Below are 19828 nucleotides of genomic sequence, written 5' to 3' on the forward strand. Positions count from 1 at the left end.
GGGAGGACAGAAGGGTGAAAAAAATCCGAAACCCAGAAAGAATCTCTCCATCTCATACCGTCTTATAAAAAGGAACTTACCCATTCTGCCTTGATTTTTCTCCCAACAGGGATCTCTCCCATCACCAGGGCTTCACAGACAACAAAGAAAGGCACCTGTCTGGTCATTCAAACCTGAGCCCTGCTTCAGAAAGCGGCTCATTCTGACACCTTATTAGGGAATTTGAGGTGTGCCACCCGACAGCAGCGTGAGGCTTTGTGAGACCATCACTTTGTAGGCCCAGTGGCCATCTCTCTTCTTTGTTCCTCCTGCACAGAATGCCCACTAACCCCAAGGAAAGTCTTCTGTGGGTGGAAATAAAAAGAGGAAAACAGAGTTTGTCATGTTTTATTTTTATTAACATTAGCCCCAGTAAACGTTCTTGCTAGATGACCTCAGACATCATCAAGTGCCATTCTTCCTTTTTGGACAAGGACAGTGAAACCCAGGTAAGAACCCTGAACATGCCCAAAGCCACATGTTACCTTGAGGTTTGAGCCCAGTCTGAATCTGACTTCATTTCTCACCTTGGCTGCATAGTTTACAGACCCCCACTGATGAAGATGGCAATATGCCATCCAACACAGTAAAGGTGGTTCAGAAAGACAAATATCATATGATATCACTTATATGAAGAAGCTTAAAAAAAAACTGATACAAATGAACTTATTTACAAAACAGAAGCAGACTCACAGACATAGAAACAAACTTATGGTTACCAAAGGGGAAAGGTTGGGGGGAGGGATAAATTGAGAGTTTGGGGTTGATATATACACACTACTATATATAAAATAGATAGCCAACAAGGACCTACTGTATAGCACAGGGAACTCTGCTCAATATTCTGTAACAACCTAAATGGGAAAAGAATGTGAAAAAGAATAGATACATGTATATGTATAACTGAATTACTTCGCTGTACACTTGAAACTAACACAACATTGTAAAACAACCATACTCCAGTATAAAATAAAAATTTTAAAAAAAGGAAGCCTTCCCTGAATGAATGTGTTAACTTTGGATGAGCATTCTTCACTGCAATGTCTTTCTAAAGAGACCTAAAACAAAAGTCATTTAAAAAATGTGTGACTCTTGATCAAAATTCAACGTTGGTAAAATCCTATTTTGTTTTCATAGTACAGTACTAGAGATAGTTTCAAAGTTCCGTGAAAGCAGTTGCTTAACTGCATTGACTAGTAGGGTCTCTTACTGAGGACAGTTGAAATAAGCAAAAGTATAAGCCAAGTGCTGATATGACCACAGCGGTGACCACAGGTTCTACAAGGGCAGAAAGCTTACTTATTTTATTTACCACAGCAAACCCAGCATTAACAGAATATATGATCATGGGTAGGCACTCAACACATTTTGGTTAAATAAATTAACAAAAGGATGATGGAAGAGGGGTTCCTCATCCATTTCTGTCTGCTCCAGCTGCCATGCTTCTCCAGTCTCCCAAGGGCAACGTGCTCTTGACGGCTCATGGCATCTCACACACCTGAATCAGACCATAAATAACATCTTCTTAAAGAATGGGACCATTCTTTAATAGAATACCCTTTTTTAAGAGAGTACCATTTAAAACAGTACCATTTAAGAGAGAGTACCATTGGTGCTTAAAAAGTGTGAAGGAACTCAATGCCCACTGACGGGAGAAGCAGAGCCGGCTCCCAGAACGGCCTTCCCCTACCCCACCTTGTCAATGTGGGAGCCTCACGGTACCCCTGGATGATACCTCCTACTTCTCAAGGTTGCCGTCTCAAAGCCTCAGGTTCCTGATCTCTGAAATGTCAGTAATCCTGGTTAAATGTGTTAAATGAGGAAAGGTGTCACTTCTGGATCAGAAATTTGGTATTTGGAAGACAGAAACAGAAATGATGTATGGATAGAAAAATCAAGGCATGAACTGGCAATCCCAGGCCATGCCATGAGTGAGGGGGGCTGTCTAGTGCATTCCAAGCCTTCTCAGTGGAAATTCAGCAAAGGCTGAGTCAGTGATGCTCTCTGAGATAATTAACCAGAGGACAGCTGATAGTTATGCCAGTTGATCTTTCCCCCCATCCATCTTCCTATATTCAGTACTTGGCCATGGTTTTGGGCTCAGGTTAAAACTGCAAAAATGGTCTCTAAATAAATCAGGGGCTTGTTTTGAGAATGAAAAGTGAGCATTGGGACAGGTGAGAAAAGTGGACTGCAATTCTGAATTTGGATATAAAATAGAAAGGCATCTCCTCCAGGTGAAGTGCAAGTATTAAAGCACATTGCCTCCTAAATCTGAGGTACCACACTCTCTGCCCACATCCCAAGAGAAGCCTTTATCCTGTCATTCTCTGTCCAATGAAGAAACTCTTCCCAGTGAAAGCAGAGCCCCACTGCAGACCTAAAACCTCATATGTGTTGTGCAAAGCCCATATTAGCTGCTTATACTACTGACTCCAGCCTTCAACTTATCAAATTAAATGGACAAGCAAGAATCACTAAACTTTTGAGAGAAAGAAAGCATAAATAAAAATTTTTAAATCTTTAACCAAAATAATTCTAGGGAGAAAGGAAGAAATGAAAATATGTCAAACACCTGTTTTAAGGATATGGGTTATAAACATTGATTTAGTCTGAACAATAGAAAAGTATGTGTCAATACATTAAAAATACATGGCTACACATGAGCTAACCAGAAATAAGATGTACAGCTTCCAAAATACTAGAAGCAAAGTACAACACAAAATCAGAAAAGGAACAAGGAAAATCCAGCCGATCCAGTGCCAGGAGTGAGAGGGTCGCAGCAGAGACGAAAATCAGATCAAACACCCGTGTCATCACAAGAAAAGCAAAGGATTTTAATTTCCCCATCAAAAGAGAAAAACTTTCAGATTAGGTTTTAAAAGAAAACAGCTGCATGTATGTTTATAAGAGAAATACTTTAAAATTGATTCTAAGATTGAAAATATGGAGATTTATAAACATATATCAAGCAGAGGATGGAGAGGCAATTCATAAGGAAGAACTATAAACAGCCTATATGAGAAGATACTCAACCTCTAATAAGAATAAGAAGATGAATTGAAATGCCCATGCAATACCATTTTCCACTGTTAATAAGATGGGCAAAATTGTTAGCAACTGATAATAGCTGGGCCTGGTAAGGATGTGGGCAAACAGGCACTGCAGACAGAACTGTAAGTTGGTCCGAATTTTCCAAGTAATGGGGGGCTACAGGGGGAGGGAACAAGAATAGTGTGGCCCCACTGACTCATCTCCAGGATAGAGACTGGACCATAGGTACCCAGGTGACAAGTTTAGTCAACAAGTCATGTCATCACAAAGGGTGCTGATCCAGACCCATCTCTTGTCCTTCCTCATTTTACTCTCATGTGCATGTTTCTTTGCTAGAGTGTGCCTCAGTTTCTCCATCTACCTTACTGCTCTCATAAGATGAAATGAAATGAAATAGTATATGTAAAATGTTTTGCAGACTATAGAAAGCTACACAATGTGTGACATTATCATTTTTTTCTTTTATAAAATTTTTATTGGGGTATAGTTGATTTACAATGTTGTGTTAGTTTCCGGTGTACAGCAAAGTGGATCAGTTATACATATACATGTACCTACTCTTTTTTAGATTCTTTTGCCATATAGGCTATTACCGAGTATTGAGTAGAGTTCCCTGTGCTATATGGTAGCTTCTTATTAGTTACCTATTTTATACATAATAGTGTGTATATGTCAATCCCAATCTCTCAATTTATCCCTCCCCGTCCCCATCCCCTGGTAACCATATGTTTGTTTTCTACATCTATGACTCTACTTCTTTTTTTTTTTCTGTTTGTTTAGTTTGTTTTGTTTAGGATTCGTTTCCCATGTAGGCCATTACAGAGTATTGAGTAGAGTTCCCTGTGCTATACATCAGGTTACTGTTAGTTATCTATTTTATATAAAGTAGTGTGCATATGTCAATCCCAATCTCACAGTTTATCCCTCCTCTGCCATCCCCTGGTAACCATGCTTGTTTTCTTTATCTGTGATTGTATCATTTTTATAATAAGAACAAAATAGAAGAAGCACAGAAAAAAATGGGTATAAGATTAGACAAAATCTGGCTTCCTCCACCTGAATGTGTTTATTCTGCCTCAAAACTTACAAGAGGGGCTTCCCTGATGGCGCAGTGGTTGAGAGTCCGCCTGCTGATGCAGGGGACACAGGTTCGTGCCCCGGTCCGGGAAGATCCCACATGCCGCGGCACGGCTAGGCCCGTGAGCCATGGCTGCTGAGCCTGCGCGTCCGGAGCCTGTGCTCCGCAACGGGAGAGGCCACAACAGTGAGAGGCCCGTGTACCGCAAAAAAAAAAAAAAAAAAAAACTTACAAGAAACTTTAGAAGAAGTACATTCCTCATCCTTGGGTAGATCCAGATATGTGGTCAGCTGCTCTTCTTTATAGAAATGTAACAAGATGGTTCCCAGCTCTCCCACAGCTGTGCCTGTCCAAAGCTTTCATAGTCACTGGAGCTCACTGAGAAGAAACCAAGGAAAGGCTTTTAGCAGCTGGGTCTCAAACCCTGGCCACGGGTCTCAGGGTAGATTTTAAAGCCCGAGGTGAGAAGCAGGGACTTGGGATTTTTGTTATACCCTCCATTGTCTGCCTTTTACTGTCACAGCTACTGTTGTTGTTTAGGGTGACATCTGAGCAGGCTTCTGACACTGGGAAGAGGGGGAAGACTTCCACCATCCAGGAGTGACAGGGTTTCTCCGAGGGAATGACATTTCCTCTTTCTGTAAGACCCTTGGCGTCATCTCCAAAAGTCAGCGCTTTCATAGAAAATTTCCATTAACCCAAGACATTCTAGATGGGAGTCATCACTCCAGAAATCAAACAGTTTTGTTTTGTTTTTTAAATGCTGTTATTGGACAGATGTCAATATACTTCAGGAGTAGTTAAGATATTAGGTTGGATCTGGGTCTATGTCTTACTAGGTCTGCAAACTTGTATAAGTTACTTCAATTCTTTGTGTCTCAGGCTCTTTTTTTTTTCTTAGAAACTTTCAAATACAAAATACAGTATTATTAATTATAATCCCCATGCTGTGTATTACATCCCCAGGGCTTATTTATTTTATAACTGAAAGTTTGTATTTTTGACCCCCTTGACCCATTTCACCCACCCCTTGCCTCTGGCAACCACCAGTCTGTTCTCTGTGTCTATGCACTTATTTGGTTTTTTGTTTGTTTTGTTTCTTATATTCCACACATAAGTGAGATCATATGCTATTTGTCTTTCTCTGACTTATGACCCTCAATGACCCTCAAGGTCATTGTTCCCAGTGTTCCCTTTTCTCCACACCCTCTCCAGTATTTATTGTTTCTAGACTTTTTGATGATGGCCATTCTGAATGGTGTGAGATGATATCTCATTGTAGTTTTGATTTGCATTTCTCTAATGATTAATGATGTTGAGCATTCTTTCATGTGTTTGTTGGCAATCTGTATATCTTCTTTGCAGAATTGTCTGTTTAGGTCTTCTGCCCATTTTTGGATTGGGTTGTTTGTTTTTTTGTTATTGAGCTGCATGAGCTGCTTTTAAATTTTGGAGATTAATCCTTTGTCAGTTGCTTCATTGGCAAATATTTTCTCCCATTCTGAGGGTTGTCTTCTGGTCTTGTTTATAGTTTCCTTTGCTGTGCAAAAGCTGTTAAGTTTCATTAGGTCCCATTTGTTTATTTTTGTTTTTATTTCCATTTCTGTAGGAGGGAGGTCAAAAAGGATCTTGCTGTGATTTATGTCATAGAGTGTCCTGCCTATGTTTTCCTCTAAGAGTTTGATAGTGTCTGGCTTACATTAAGGTTTTTAATCCATTTTGAGCTCATTTTTGTGTATGATGTTAGGGAGGGTTCTAATCTCATACTTTTATATGTACCTGTCCAGTTTCCCAGCACCACTTATTGAAGATGTTGTCTTTTCTCCACTGTATATTCTTGCCTCCTTAATCAAAGATAAGGTGACCACATGTGCGTGGGTTTACCTCTGGGCTTTCTATCCTGTTCCATTGATCTATATTTCTGGTTTTGGGCCAGTACCATACTGTCTTAATTACTGTAGATTTGTAGTATAGTCTGAAGTCAGGGAGCCTGATTCCTCCAGCTCCATTTTTTGTTCTCAAGATTGCTTTTGCTATTTGGGGTCTTTTGTGTTTCCATACAAATTGTGAAATTTTTTGTGCTAGTTCTGTGAAAAATGCCAGTGGTAGTTTGATAGGGATTGCATTGAATCTGTAGATTGCTTTGGGTAGTAGAGTCATTTTCACAATGTTGATTCTTCCAATCCAAGAACATGGTATATCTCTCCATCTATTTATATCATCTGTAATTTCTTTCATCAGTGTCTTATAATTTTCTGCATACAGGTCTTTTGTCTCCTTAGGTAGGTTTATTCCTAGGTATTTTATTCTTTTTGTTGCATTGGTAAATGGGAGTGTGTTCTTAATTTCACTTTCAGATTTTTCATCATTAGTGTATAAGAATGCCAGATATTTCTGGGCATTAATTTTGTATCCTGCTACTTTACCAAATTCATTGATTAGCTCTAGTAGTTTTCTGGTAGCATCTTTAGGATTCTCTATGTATACTATCATATCATCTGCAAACAGTGACAGCTTTACTTCTTCTTTTCCGATTTGGATTCCTTTTATTTCTTTTTCTTCTCTGATTGCTGCAGCTAAAACTTCCAAAACTATGTTGAATAAGAGTGGTGAGAGTGGGAAATCTTGTCTTGTTCCTGATCTTAGTGGAAATGGTTTCAGTTTTGCACCATTGAGGACGATGTTGGCTGTGGGTTTCTCATATATGGCCTTTATTATGTCGAGGAAAGTTCCCTCTATGCCTACTTTCTGCAGAGTTTTTTATCATAAATGGGTGTTGAATTTTGTCGAAAGCTTTCTCTGCATCTATTGAGATGATCATATGGTTTTTCTCCTCAATTTGTTAATATGGTGTATCAAGTTGAATGATATGCATATATTGAAGAATCCTTGCATTCCTGGAATAAACCCCAATTGATCATGGTGTATGATCCTTTTAATGTGCTGTTGGATTCTGTTTGCTAGTATTTTGTTGAGGATTTTTGCATCTATGTTCATCAGTGATATTGGCCTGTAGTTTTCTTTCTTTGTGACATCTCTGTCTGGTATTGGTATCAGGGTGATGGTGGCCTCATAGAATGAGTTTGGGAGTGTTCCTCCCTCTGCTATATTTTGGAAGAGTTTCAGAAGGATGGGTGTTAGCTCTTCTCTAAATGTTTGATAGAATTCGCCTGTGAAGCCATCTGGTCCTGGGCTTTTGTTTGTTGCAAGATTTTTAATCACAGTTTCAATTTCAGTGCTTGTGATTGGTCTGTTCATATTTTCTATTTCTTCCTGATTCAGTCTTGGCAGGTTGGGTATTTCTAAGAATTTGTCCATTTCTTCCAGGTTCTCCATTTTATTGACATAGAGTTGCTTGTAGTAATCGCTCATGATCTTTTGTATTTCTGCAGTGTCAGTTTGTTACTTCTCCTCTTTCATTTCTAATTCTATTGAACTGAGTCTTCTCCCTTTTTTTCTTGATGAGTCTGGCTAATGGTTTATCAATTGTGTTTACCTTCTCAAAGAACCAGCTTTTCGTTTTATTGATCTCTGCGATCGTTTCCTTCATTTCTTTTTCATTTATTTCTGATCTGATCTTTATGATTTCTTTCCTTTTTCTAACTTTCGGGTTTTTTGTTCTTCTTTCTCTAATTGCTTTAGGTGCAAGGTTAGGTTGTTTATTTGAGGTGTTTTGTGTTTCTTAAGTTAGGATTGTATTGCTATAAACTTCCCTCTTAGAACTGCTTTTGCTGCATCCCATAGGTTTGGGGTCATCATGTCTCCATTGTCATTTGTTTCTAGGTATTTTTTGATTTCCTCTTTGGTTTCTTCAGTGATCACTTCGTTATTAAGTAGTGTATTGTTTAGCCTCCATGTGTTTGTATTTTTTACAGATCTTCTCCTGTAATTGATATCTAGTCTCATAGTGTTGTGGTCGGAAAAGATACTTGATACAATTTCAATTGCCTTAAATTTACCAAAGCTTGATTTGTCACCCAAGATGTGACCTATCCTGTAGAATGTTCCATGAGCACTTGAGAAAAATGTGTATTCTGTTGTTTTTGGATGGAATGTCCTATAAATATCAATTAAGTCCATCTTGTTTAATGTATCATTTAAAGCTTATGTTTCCTTATTTATTTTCATTTTGGATGTTCTGTCCATTGGTGAAAGTGGGGTGTTAAAGTCCCCTACTATGACTGTGTTACTGTCGATTTCCCCTTTAATGGCTGCTAGCATTTGCCTTATGTATTGAGGTGTTCCTATGTTGGGTGCATAAATATTTACAATTGTTATATCTTCTTCTTGGATCGATCCCTTGATCATTATGTAGTGTCCTTCTTTGTCTCTTCTAATAGTCTTTATTTTAAAGTCTATTTTGTCTGATATGAGAATTGCTACTCCAGCTTTCTTCTGATTTCCATTTGCATGGAATATCTTTTTCCATCTGCTCACTTTCATTCTGTATGTGTCCCTAGGTCTGAAGTGGGTCTCTTGTAGACAGGATATATATGGGTCTTCTTTTTGTATCCATTCAGCCAGTCTGTGTCTTTTGGTGGGAGCATTTAATCCATTTACATTTCAGGTAATTATCGATATGTATCTTCCTATTCCCATTTACTTAATTGTTTTGGGTTAGGTTATGTAGGTCTTTTCCTTCTCTTGTGTTTCTTGCCTAGAGAAGTTCCAAGCATTTTTGTAAAGCTGGTTTGGTGGTGCTGAACTCTCTCAGCTTTTGCTTGTCTGTAAAGGTTTTAATTTCTCCATCAAATCTGAGTGACATCCTTGCTGGGTAGAGTAATCTTGGTTGTAGGTTTTTCTCCTTCATCACTTTAAATATGTCCTGCCACTCCCTTCTGACTTGCAGAGCTTCTGCTGAAAGATCACATGTTAACCTTATGGGGATTCCCTTGTGTGTTATTTGTTGTTTTTCCCTTGCTGCTTTGGATATGTTTTCTTTGTATTTAATTTTTGATAGTTTGATTAATATGTGTCTTGGCATGTTTCTCCTTGGATTTATCCTGTATGGGACTCTCTGTGCTTCCTGGACTTGACTAACTGTTTCCTTTCCCATATTAGGGAAGTTTTCAACTATAATCTCTTCAAATATTTTCTCAGTCCCTTTCTTTCTCTCTTCTTCTTCTGGGGCCCCTATAATTTGAATGTTGGTGCATTTAATGTTTTCCCAGAGGTCTCTGAGACTGTCCTCAATTCTTTTCGTTCTGTTTTTTTTTATTCTGCTCTGCAGTAGTTATTTCCATTATTTTATCTTCCAGGTCACTTGTCCATTTTTCTGCCTCAGTTATTCTGCTATTGATCCCTTCTAGAGAACTTTTAGTTTCATTTATTGTGCTTTTCATCACTGTTTGTTTGCTCTTTATTTCTTCTAGGTCCTTGTTAAACTTTTCTTGTATTTTCTCCATTGTATTTCCAGGATTTTGGATCATCTTTACTATCATTATTCTGCATTCTTTTTCAGGTAGACTGCCTATTTCCTCTTCATTTGTTAGGTCTGGTGGATTTTTACCTTACTCCTTCATCTGCTGTGTGTTTTTCTGTCTTCTCATTTTGCTTATCTTATTGTGTTTGGGGTCTCCTTTTTGCAGCCTGCAGGTTCACAGTTCCCATTGTTTTTGGTGTCTGTCCCCAGTGGCTAAGGTTGGTTCAGTGGGTTGTGTAAGTTTCCTGGTGTAGTTGACTAGTGCCTGTGTTCTGGTGGATGAGGCTGGATCTTGTGTTTCTGGTGGGCAGGTCCACATCTGTTGGTGTGTTTTGGGGTGTCTGTGGCCTTATTATGATTTTAGGCATCCTCTCTGCTAATGGGTGGGGGTTTGTTCCTGTCTTGCTAGTCGTTTGGCATAGGGTGTCCAGCAGTGTAGCTTGCTGGTCGTTGAGTGAAGCTGGGTCTTGGTGTTGAGATGGAGATCTCTGGGAGATTTTCGCCATTTGATATTACATGGAGCTGGGAGGTCTCTTGTGGACCAGTGTCCTGAAGTTGGCTCTCCCCGCTCAGAGGCACAGCACTGACTCCTGGCTGGAGCACCAAGAGCCTTTCATCCACACAGCTCCTCAATTTGGGATGATTCATTGTCTATTCAGGTATTCCACAGTTGCAGGGTACATCAAGTTGATTGTAGAGATTTAATCCGCTGTTCCTGAGGCTGCTGGGAGAGATTTCCCTTTCTCTTCTTTGTTCACACAGCTCCCGGGGTTCAGCTTTGGATTTGGCCCCGCCTCTGTGTATCGGTCACCTGAGGGCGTCTGTTCTTTGCTCAGACAGGATGGGGTTAAAGGAGCAGCTGATTCGGGGACTCTGGTTCACTCAGGCCGTGGGGAGGGAGGGGTACGGGGCGAGCCTGTGGCAGCAGAGGCAGGCGTGACATTGCACCAGCCTGAGGCATGCCATGTGTTCTCCCAGGGAAGTTGTCCCTAGATCTCAGGACCCTGGCAGTGGTGCGCTGCATAGGCTCCCGGGAGGGGAGGTGTGGATAGTGACCTGTGCTCGCACACAGGCTTCTTGGTGGGGGCAGCAACGGCCTTAGTGTCTCATGCCCGTCTCTGGGGTCCGCGCTGATAGTCGCAGCTCGTGCCCATCTCTGGAGCTCCTTTAAGCAGCGCTCTTAATCCCCTCTCCTCATGCACCAGGAAACAAAAGGAGAAGAAAAAGTGTCTTGCCTCTTCGATGGGTCCAGACTTTTTCCCGGACTCCCTCCCAGCTAGCCGTGGTGCACTAACCCCCTGCAGGCTGTGTTCACGCCGCCAGCCCCAGTCCTCTCCCTGTGCTCCGACCGAAGCCCGAGCCTCAGCTCCCAGCCCCGCCCGCCCCGGCGGGTGAGCAGACAAGCCTCTCAGGCTGGTGAGTGGTCGGCACCGATCCTCTGTGCGGGAATCTCTCCGCTTTGCCGTCCGCACCCCTGTTGCTGCACTCTCCTCCGTGGCTCCGACGCTTCCCCCTCCACCACCCGAGGTCTCCCCCTATGAAGGGGCTTCCTAGTGTGTGGAAACCTTTCCTCCTTCACGACTCCCTCCCACTGGTGCAGGTAGCGTCCCTATTCTTTTGTCTCTGTTTATTCTTTTTTCTTTTGCCCTACCCAGGTACGTGGGGAGTTTCTTGCCTTTTGGGAGGTCTGAGGTCTTCTGCCAGCATTCAGTAGATGTTCTATAGGAGTTGTTCCACGTGTAGATGTATTTCTGATGTATCTGTGGGGAGGAAGGTGATCTCCGCGTCTTACTCTTCCGCCATCTTCCTCAACCCCGCCACCTTTGAAATGTTTGTTTTCTTTGGAAATTGTCTATTCAGGTCCTCTGCTCATTTTTCCATTGGATTGTTTGTTTTTTGATACTGAGTTGTATGAATTCTTTACATATTTTGAGTGTTAACCCCTGATCAGGTATAACATTTGCAAATATATTCTCCCACTCAGTAGGCTGCCTTTTCATTTTTTTGATGATTTCCTTTGCTATGCAGAAGCTTTTTACTTTCATGTAGTCTGACTTACTTTTGCTTTTGTTGTCTTTGCTTTTGGAGCCAGATCCAAAAGTCATCACCAAGACCAATGTCAAGGAACTTATTGCCTATGTTTTTTTGTTTTATGTTTCCAGGTCTTACATTCAGGTCTTTAACCCATTTGGAGTTAATTTTTGTGTACGGTGTAAGATAGTAGTCTAGTTTCATTCTTTGGCATGTCACTATCAGTTTTTTCCAAAACCACTTATTAAATTCATTTACTGGTTCTTTATAGTTACAGTGAGATAAAAATAGTACCTACCCTTAGGCTTGTTATGAGAATCAAATGAGACAATGCAGGGAAGCATTTCATGCAGTCCTAGTATATGGCAAGTGCTTGATAAACAGGAGCAATGGTTTTCCTTATTGTCTCATTCATACTCTATTATCCTTTCCCTTCCACTCAGACAGAGTCACCATTTCCTGAGTATACATGTTAGCAAATGAAAGCAGTCGGCAGGATAACATTTGGCCACCCAGGAGGGAGAAACCAGATGGCCTAGGTTACACTTACAGACCCACATCAGGAAAAGCTGGGCTCCTGTGGGTGAAATAGTTTGAAAATGCACTAAATCAGGAACCAGAGGACAGGCTTACTACCTACTGCCAGTTGTTGGGTTAACTGAGGGGACATAGTTGGAAATCAGATCCAAACTGGACTCAATCTTGATTCCTAAGGCTTCTTTAAACTAATCTAGTAGTAAGAGAACAACCCCTCCCTTTCTGGCAGGCCAATTCAAGTTCAGATCCACGACCCCAAAGTGCATCATCTGTAAATTCTCCTGGAAACATGTCTTTGAATAGAGCCTTCCCATCCTCTCCTGACCCATCCCCTACTTCTTTTTTTCATGGTTCAGAGTTCCACTGTGACCTGGGATGTAGAAACTAGAGACAATAACCCTGCTAACAACAACAAAAGCTGAATAAATTACAAAATCATAACTTTCCTTGTACTCTTCAGATTACTGAGGTTATAGGGCAAAAAAATAGCGTGAAATCCAAGGAAAGAGAGGCTTCTCCAAGGAAATGTTGGAGAAGAGCTTTGGCTCACTTACAGCAGAAGATGAAATGAAGAACCTTGGTATCACCCATGCAGGTATAAAGAATTCAGCTAAAATTCTAAACAAATTGCTAAAGACTGACTAAGGGCAATCATGACAGCATAGGACTTATGGGATGCTGAGACATTTGAGGAATTTCCCCTTGCTCACAAGGTTTTCTCCATGGCTCCTCCACCAGGTGCTCATGAGAAAGCCTAGAGAATGTGAGCAGCTGCTGCTGGAGAAAAGAAAAGAACGCCATCTGTATCCTTCTACCCTACAAAATGTAATCCTTAAGATGTTAGAGGAGAGGCAGCAAACCCTGTCAGCTCAATGGCACAGGTGAAGATTCATTGCATCTAGGGAAGAAAGAAAATAAGAAGAAAACCCTTCATCCCTGGGGAAGAGCAGGAAATCATTTGGGGTCCAAGATCCTGTACAAATAATATTAAAGGTCTTCTATTGTTGAGAGGGGGGCACAAGATTGGCAAAGATACCAGCCAGTGTGACTGGCATGGGCAGGAGGTGCAGGATCTCTGACGGTGCCCCCCATACAAGGCTCAGGTACCCAGGATCACTGGGGCCGAGGCTAGAGCAGAAGAGTAGGGACCACTCCTGCCCCCACCCCGAGCCAGCAGGCACTGAGGGACTGTCTCAGAGAGAGACCTCGCTATGGAGCAGGATGCCAGGGAAGGTTGAAAGCTGGGAGAGTGGGCAGGCACAAAGCATTAAGAAAAACCTTCCAATCTCTTCACCACCACCCCAAACATAAGACAATGCTAGAGCAATTTGAAGCCAGTGGTGTACAGAAGGTGACCATAGCAATGAAAAAACCCAGACTCAGCTCAAGTCTGATAGATTCAACTCCCACATTAATGGCCAAGCACCCAAAAATGGCCTATTTGCAGGAATAAATAATATTACTTCAGTCTCTTTTGTCCTACTCACAATGTCTGTAATTCAATAAAAAGTGATGAGATATACAAAAAATTAAGAAAAACCAAGAAACAAAGCAATTAGCAGAAACAAACCTAGACATGACCCAGTTGTTGGAACTATCAGGCTGGGAATTTAAAATAACTATCATATATATGTTAAAATTTCCAGTGAGAAAGAGGGACAGCATTCATAAATAGACAGGGAATTTCAGTAGAGGAATAGAAACCGTAAGGAAGATTCAAAGGGAAATGCTAGAAATAAAATCATGAAAAGAGAGATGAAGAATGCCTTTGATAGGCTCAGTAGCAGATATGATAGAGCCAAGAAAATAAACAGTGAACAAGAAAAGAGAGCAACAGAAATTACCAAAACTGAAACACAAAAGAGGAAAAAGAGTGAGGAAAAAAGAACAGTACATTTGAGAACTGTGAGACAAGGTCAAACATTCTAACATACAAGTAATTAGTATGAAGAAGAAGAGAGCTCAAGACAAAAAAAAAAAAGTTGAAAAGATAGTAGACACATTTTTTTTTTTTAAACAATGAAAGTTATAAACCACAGACCCAAGGATATCAGAGAACTGCAAGCTGGATCACCACCCCCCACTCATACACACAGACTATAGTCTGTATGATTCCATTTATACAACATTGAAAGAGCAAAGACATTGAGACAGAAAATAAATCAGTGATTTCTTGAGGGCTGGGAATGTGGAGAGTGTTATTTGACTTAGTTACAGTTTGGAAGAACAATGAAAATATCCCTTATAAACATACGTGTACATTTTTTTTTCTGTTTATGGGGGCTACTGAGTTATAAGCCAAGAGTGCATTTTGCTTTATAAGAAAGTGCCTACATGTGGCATGAGGGAATTTTGAAGGTGATGGACATGTGTTGTACATTGACACTGATTGCAGTTACATGACTGTGTTTGTCAAAACTTCTAGGACTTCCCTGGTGGCACAGTGGTTAAGAATCCGCCTGCAAATGCAGGGGACACGGGTTCGAGCTCTGGTTGGGGAAGATCCCACATGCTGCAGAGCAACTAAGCCCATGCGCCACAACTACTGAGCCTGCACTCTAGAGCCTGCGAGCCACAACCGCTAAGCCCACACGCCACAACGACTGAAGCCCATGCGCCTAGAGCCTGTGCTCTGCAATAAGAGAAGCCACCACAATGAGAAGCCCGCACACAGCAATGAAGAGAAAGCCTGTGCACAGCAACACAACCAAACATAAATAAATAAAATAAATAAATAAAAAACTTCTAGAAATATACATTTAAAAGGATGAATTTTACTTTATATAAATAATACCTGACTTTAAAAAAAACTTAAACTTAGATGACCATGCTAGGTCAGTCCACCATCTCCAAAAAATTAATCTTCAGTTTGAACTCCATACTCCTATGTTACTCATTGGGTTAGATATAAAAATTGGCCCAAGACAACACCAGATTTAATGATCTCACTTCCTTATGATGCAGGTGGAGACAGACCACTCTTCATGATGGAATAATAATATAGTATCAACAAGCTCTGAATAGTGGGGATCGAATGAGATGTTGGGTCTTAAAATCTGGTCTTAGATGATGAGCCCCCACGAGACAAAAGTTGGACAAAACCAACTGCATCAAAATTTTGCCTGTGTTGGCCCTTCTGAGCACACCTTATAAAATCATAAAATGGGGCTTCCCTGGTGGCGCAGTGGTTGAGAGTCCGCCTGCTGGTGAAGGGGACACAGGTTCGTGCCCCGGTCCAGGAAGATCCCACATGCCACGGTGCGGCTAGGCCTGTGAGCCATGGCCGCTGAGCCTGCGCATCCGGAGCCTGTGCTCCACAACGGGAGAGGCCACAACAGCGAGAGGTCTGCGAATCACACACACAAACAAAAAAATCATAAAATGCATTAATGGAAATGGCTGGTTTCATAGGGTATCCCCCAGCAATAAAACTTCAATTTATGTTATTGGAACATTTTTCTCATAGTTGGTTTCTTCACACCAGTCTAGGCAGGAAATCCCTTGCGGTAAGAGTTCTAAATTTACATTAGGTCAGAAAGTTTGGTGATTTATTCTCTGGAGAACTTCTGAACTGAGGCTTCCTTATTATGTAATAAACAATATTTTATTTTGTCTCATTTCTGTAAGTAATCTTCTTTCAAAGTTCTATGTATCTTATATTTATTTTTCTTATTAGTCTTCAAAATGCCTGCTTCAAATTAGGGGGGAAAATGGATACATCACCATTTACCACATGTAAAAGTTAAACCAGTAAGAAGTGTTGGTTCTCAATTGTTTCTCAAACCCAATTAAAGAAAATGACTCCATTTAGAAGAAAAGATTATGGAGGCTTGAATTTTGTTGAAAACCCTCTAGTAAAGGTCAGCATCCAGATAGGAGTCAACAGAGCACAACCCTTTCTCACCAGAAGCCATTTGTCTGTGAACAGCTTCATTATTTTTATCTTCTGAAAAGAACTTGGCCATCACATTTATATCAAATACCAGGAGGCTGTCCTTTGGTTTTGAAAGGTGTCTGAGTCACTTAAGAATCACAGAATTTTGTGCTTGAGGAAGACTCTCTTTGGTGTTGAAAGATGTCTGAGTCACTTAGGATATGTAGAAGGATGGCTCCCTCCCAGCTCGTGGGTTATCTAACATCTGAGCAGCCCAAAGTTCATGTTGGCTGTTTGCATTAATCACCGTAATTTGACTAACAAGCTTGAAGTGACAGCTCAACCTCAGGACAGCATTAAGGCCACAAACTGAACAAAGACAAGAAGAAAAAGGGAGAGTGGTAAGGCAGAAATCCCCTGTCGCCCTCCATGGTAGCTGTGAATTCCCAAAGTGTCAGTAAAGACATCAACAATTCAAGCCAAAGGGGATCATGAAGGGATGCCCAGATGGGAGGGCAGCCAGACCAGCTTCCTGCTCTCCTAGGCATGTTTTCTTCTTTCTGCAGATCTTAGCCAGCTTCCCTCTGACTTTGGCTGTGGCTCTGTGTGTGGTACCACCATGCCTGGACTTCAGAGTATCTTGGCCTCCTTTGCTGTGTTGATCAAAAATTCAACCTGGGCACTTTTAACTTCAAATAGTCAGATTTTGTCATTTTCTGTTCAAAAAATGTAATCCTTCTACTTCCGAAGACTAGGTAAGGATAGACTTTTTTAGGATTTTGGCAAAATAAGAATGAACAATTAATTTACAAGGAAACTGAAGTAGAGCTGCCCCCTCACCACCAGCACCTCCTGTGCACATTCATCCAAAGGCATAAAAGACATGACCTCCCTGAGCACAGATGACTGATTTCTTAAGGACCTAAAGTCAAGCAATTGATGACCCTGCTTCCTAGGCAGAACTCTTAACTCGCCCATAGTTTTCAACTCAACCTTGTCTCTTGCATTCTGCTTGAAGTACACTATCTGGCCAAGTATTACAGCTATACTTTTAATAAAGCTTCTCTACTTCTTTATAGTAAGCAACTCAACCTACTGGTTAAGTCACCACACACCTCTCTGCAATTAAGTACTTTTCCAAAATTTCTCTTCCACTTCCTGAACTGAGTTCTACATAATACTACTTTCTGAGAATCCTTTTTCAGTGAACTTAAACAAGAAGCAGGTCTCCTGGGAACCTCTAGTATGTTTGTGCATCTTGAGAATCTCCACAAGCAAATGTGCATATGGTTTCCCAAACTTATTTGACAAAAGAGCCCTTGTAATGCTCTCACTCACAACACCTGTTGTTCCATATAACACAGTGTGGGAATTTCTGTCAACCTCATAAATTAATTTCCCTTCCCGGTAACAGTAGATGCTACTTCTTGTTTGAAAAACCTAACACCATATTTCACATTCTCTGGTCAGAATCCGACCTCCAGCTCTGAGATTATTTGCTGAAAAGGCAGCATTGACACAGCCTGAGTCCAATTCCTCTTGCCTAAGTTTGCCATCACCTGAATTTCCCCAGGTGCTAAAAAAGATTCCTCTCTTTACAGAAGAGTGGACTTTCAGAATTGGATTCATTACAGTTATACTTTATGATTACTTCACACATATAACACCAAGAAGAGGGCCCTCTCACATTCCTCCACATTCATTCATAGTCCAGGACATACTATGTTATTTCCCCCACCCCGGACCCCACCCAGAGTCAGCTTGCTTCCTTCCGCTTCACCTTAATCCACTATAATTTTTAAATCTGTGCCTTAGAGAGTAGCCATAACACATACTTCATGAATGATTCTGGACGTTTAATAAGAGAGAAATAGATATGACCATGTGTTTCTTTCAAGCCATGGTAGGTCTTCTTGTTCACAAATCAAAGCCTGATGCAAAAGAAAAACAGGTTCTCTTCACAATTATACACCTGCCTGATTATATCCTAATGTTTGGTTTCTGAAAATAAGGAAATACAGTGACTATACTCCTCTTTCAATTGTTAATTGAACTTTATTTCAGGTTTTTTAAAGCGCAAATGAAGCAGATTTGGAGAAATATTTGTTTTGATTAAGTCAGAAGATTTTATACATAGTTTGCCCCCCCCTTTTTTTTTCTTAAAGTGTGGGTTCTTAGTATTTGGAAGAAAACAAAGATCGCTGAGGGTGGGAAGAGATGTCTCATGTTTTCATAGAGATTTCAAAGCTTGAGTCATCCTTGTCATTTTCAGACCCAACTGCCCAAAGCTGACTCAAAAGGGTGGGGTAAAGTGGGGGTTAAGCTGAGTTTTGAAATCAATCCAACAACCTGTGACATCACCATGGAGGCCACTTCATTCATTGCTACCTCATACATCTGGTGCCTTCCCATGGCTCCCCAGATAAAAATAAGTTAGGCTCTGTTCATTTCCTAAGAATGTCCTCTCCTCTTAGAGATAATGTGGTGACTAGCAAAACAACTCCAAATATTTTAGACTTGTATAGGTTAAGCCTCAAATATTCTGAAGTTCCCAGCACAAACAATCCCTGACTTATGATGGCTTGACTTATGATTTTTCAACTTTACAAAGATGTGAGAGTGACACTCATTCAGTAGAAACTGTAGTTTGAATTTGAATTGTGATCTTTTCCCAAGCTAGAGATATGAGATAGGACTCTCCTGTGATGCAGGGCAGCCACAGCCCCCAGGCAGCTATGTGATAATGGGGGCAAACAATCAACACACTTACAGCCGTTTTGTACCCAGACAACCATTCTGCTTTTCACTTTCAGTATAGTAATCAATAAATTGCATGAGATATTCAACACTTTATTATAAAATGGGCTTTGTGATAGATGACTTTGCCCAACTGTAGGCTTATGCAAGTGTTCTGAGCACATTTAAGGTGGGCAAGGCTAAGCTATGATGGTTGGGTGTATTAAATGCATTTTTGACTCAGAATATTTTCAACTTATAATGGGTTTAAAAGGACATAACCCCATCATAAGTCAAGAAAGTTCTGTATAGAACAGTAGTCACCTTATTAAAAGATTGACCATTCTTTATTCTTAGACCTCTTAGAGTCATTGTGAGGAATAAGAGAGCTAGTATACTTACTACAACTTGAATAGGGCTAAGCACAGAGGAAGTGCTCCTACTCACCGAATGTAAGTAATAAATGTCAGCTGTCACTACTATTTTTTTCCATGATTGTTCATAGCAGCTTTATTTGTAACATTCAAAAACTAGAAGAAATCCAAATATCCATCAATGGGAGAATGGACAAATTGTGGCATATCCATACAATGGAACACCAGTCAGGAACAGAAAGGAATGAAGTACTGACACACGCAACACATGGATGAATCGCAATAAAATGATGTTGAATGAAAGAAGCCAGACAAAATAAAGAGGGCACACAGCATGATTCCATGTACATAAAATTCTAGAAAATGCAAACTAACCTATAGTGACAGGAGGCAGTTCCATGGTGGCCTGCAGTGGGGGAGGGAGTAGACGGAGGGATGACAAGCGGGCAGGAGGGAACATTTTGTCGTGATGAGTGTATTCACTCCTGATTGTGGTGATGGCTTCATGTGTGTGTACAAATGTCAAAACCTTAATTTTGTGCTCACTACTACTACTATTACTACTTCTAGTACCTCTTCTACTACTGCTGCTATCAGTGTTTCATTCAATCTCAGAGTATTTCCTTGAAAATTACACTTCAGAATAAGCAAAGTGTTTTAGATCCTTGTTTCTCAAAGTGTGG

The sequence above is a fragment of the Delphinapterus leucas genome, chromosome 10, assembly GCF_059928025.1.
Source record: "Delphinapterus leucas isolate spDelLeu-1000000601 "Yukka" chromosome 10, BTC_Dleu_Yukka2, whole genome shotgun sequence".
In the NCBI taxonomy this organism is placed as follows: Eukaryota; Metazoa; Chordata; class Mammalia; order Artiodactyla; family Monodontidae; genus Delphinapterus; species Delphinapterus leucas.